General features: G+C 44.3%; 1 pseudogene; it reads left to right on the plus strand.

Annotated features, from left to right (window-relative positions):
• The first annotated feature begins 357 nt into the window (after window positions 1-357).
• Window positions 358-476, plus strand: LOC118605648 (annotated as a pseudogene).
• The last annotated feature ends 2,010 nt before the right edge of the window (window positions 477-2,486 follow it).

The raw sequence follows: 2,486 nt of genomic DNA on the forward strand, positions 1-2,486 counted from the left end.
GCTCTGGCTCGGCTGCTGTCGTTGGCACCAAACACGCGGCTGTGAGCTGTGACCCGCTGTCACGGATCCGAGGTTGCAGGGAGGGGACAGAGACAGGGAGCAGAGGGGGGTGGGGAGTGGGTAAGTCCCGAGGAGGAAAACGCAGTGTGCGGTGGGGATGGGGCAGCCCGCTGTTTTGTACGGGGACATGGACAGTCCTCTGATGGCCATTTAAGCTGACACCTGAGTGAAGGGGAGCATGGCATGGCTGCCGGGAGGGACAGCCCCCGAGGCAAAGCGGGGAAAGTGACTTGCCGTGTGTGGTGCAAGGTGTAACCTCCCGGTGGCCCACGAGATAAAGGTCTGAATTCCTTAAATGTCTACGGCCGCGCCACCCTGCACGCACCCGGTCCCGTCCGATCTCGGAAGCTGAGCAGGGTTGGGCCTGGTTAGTACTTGGATGGGAGGCCACCTAGGAAGACCAGGTGCTGTAGGTGTGAAAAAAAGAAAAGAAAAGAAAAAGAAAAAAGAAACCGAAATCCTTGAATTGGCATTCCAAGCTTTCCTCGGTCCAGTTCCAGATTATCTTCCGATCCTGCTCTGGGTGTCTGTGCTCACCCTTTGGGCTTGCGAGACCCTTTTTCTTGTTAGCTCATAAACCACACACTTGTCAGCGGCCACTGTGTGCCAGGCCAGTACTGACGCGAGGACCTCCCCGTCTGGGGAGGGAGGATGGGGAGGATGTGGCTGATTCCATGGTAGGCGACAGGAGATAAGGCCACCCAGGGGCTGCAGGAGCTCAGAAGAGGGGGTGTCTGACCACCCAACAGGGAGGGAAGGGCTGCGTAAGACTTCAGCGAGGAGGGGATATTTCAAAGGGTCTGTAGAATGAGGAGGCATCCACGTTTTTTATCTGGAAATACTTACTACAGAGGGTCTCCTAGCCAGAAAATCACCACTTTTTAGCATTTACATATGCTTTGCTATTTTATACTTATCCTGAGATGAACAGAGGTAATAAACACCTGTCTCTAGGAACAGAGTTGACAAACTCCTGTCCCCAGGGTCCAGGCAGGTGAGTGAGTCCAGCTGACTCAGCAGGGATTAAAGAGTCTGAACAGTGTACACCCTAGGCTGTCAGCTGTGGCTTTGCGGGAGTGTGGGTCCACTGTCGGCAGACCTTTTTTTTTAAATTGAAGCATAATTTACAAACAGCAAAACTCAACCTTTTTAGTGTACAATTCAGTGAATTTTGACAAAAAATACAGTTATGTAACCACTACCGCAATCAAAATGTAAGACAGTTCTAGCACCCTGAAATTCTCCACGCCCTTTGTAGTCAACCGTTCCCCCACCCTCAGTGCCTAGAAACTGCTGATCTGTTTTCTATCTCTGTAATTTTATCTTTGCAAGAATGTCACAGAAATATAATCCTAACATGTCGCCTTTTGAGCCTGGCTTCTTCCACTCAACATGATGTATTTACATCACGTCGGCGTGCGATTTTCTTTTATTTCTGAGTCGGGTCTCACTGAGTGCGTGTAACAGTGTGTTTACTCATTTCGCCGTTGAAGGACATTCCAGTTTTTGATAGTTATAAATAAAGCTCCCATAAACATCTGTGTGGAGGTTTTTGTTTGAATATGGATTTTCATTTCTTGGGTAAATATATAGAAGTGAGATTGCTGGGTCATGTGATAAGTTTAGGTTTAAACTTTATAAGAAATTGCCAAATTGTTTTCCAAAGCAACTCTTTGTATCATTTTGTATTCCCACCAACAGTGCATCAGAATTCAAGTTACTTAGTATCTTTGGCAGCACTTGGCATTGTCAGTATTTTTTTTAGAAAGACTGTTTTCAAATAGATCTGTGGTCTATTTTATTGCAGTTTTTTAATTTGCATTTTCTAATGACTGATGATGTGGAGTACATTTTAATGTGCTTACTAGGCATCTGTATATCTTCTTTGATGAAGTGCCTATTCAAATAGTTTGCCTGTTAAAAATTTTTTTTGTTTGTTTTCTCATCGAGGTTGAAGAATCCTTTCTTTTGGTAACAGCTTTATTGAAATATAATTTGCATACCATGAATTCACTCTTTTAAAGTGTACGATTCATGATTTTTAGTATATTAGGAGTTGTGCAGCCATCACCACCATCAACTTGAAAACTCATCACCTCGAAAAGGAACCTCATCCCCTTTAGGTGTCATTCCCTAATCCCAGGACCCCTCCCCACCCCCTCAACCACCAATCTTTCTGTCTCTGTGGATTTGCCTTATTCTGGACATTTTATATAAATAGAATCACGTAATCTGTGGCTTTAAAGATTTGAGGTTCTTTATGTGGTCTAGATACAAATTATTCTCTGTCAAGTATATGATTTGCAAACATTTTCTCACAAGTATGCTGTCTTTTGAGGAGCAGAAATTTTTAATTTTGATAATGTGCAATTTATCAACTTTCTCTTTCATGGGTCACTCTTTTGATGTTGTAACTAAGAAATTTT

This window comes from Rousettus aegyptiacus, unplaced genomic scaffold (genome assembly GCF_014176215.1).
Source record: "Rousettus aegyptiacus isolate mRouAeg1 unplaced genomic scaffold, mRouAeg1.p scaffold_m13_p_7, whole genome shotgun sequence".
Lineage (NCBI taxonomy): Eukaryota > Metazoa > Chordata > Mammalia > Chiroptera > Pteropodidae > Rousettus > Rousettus aegyptiacus.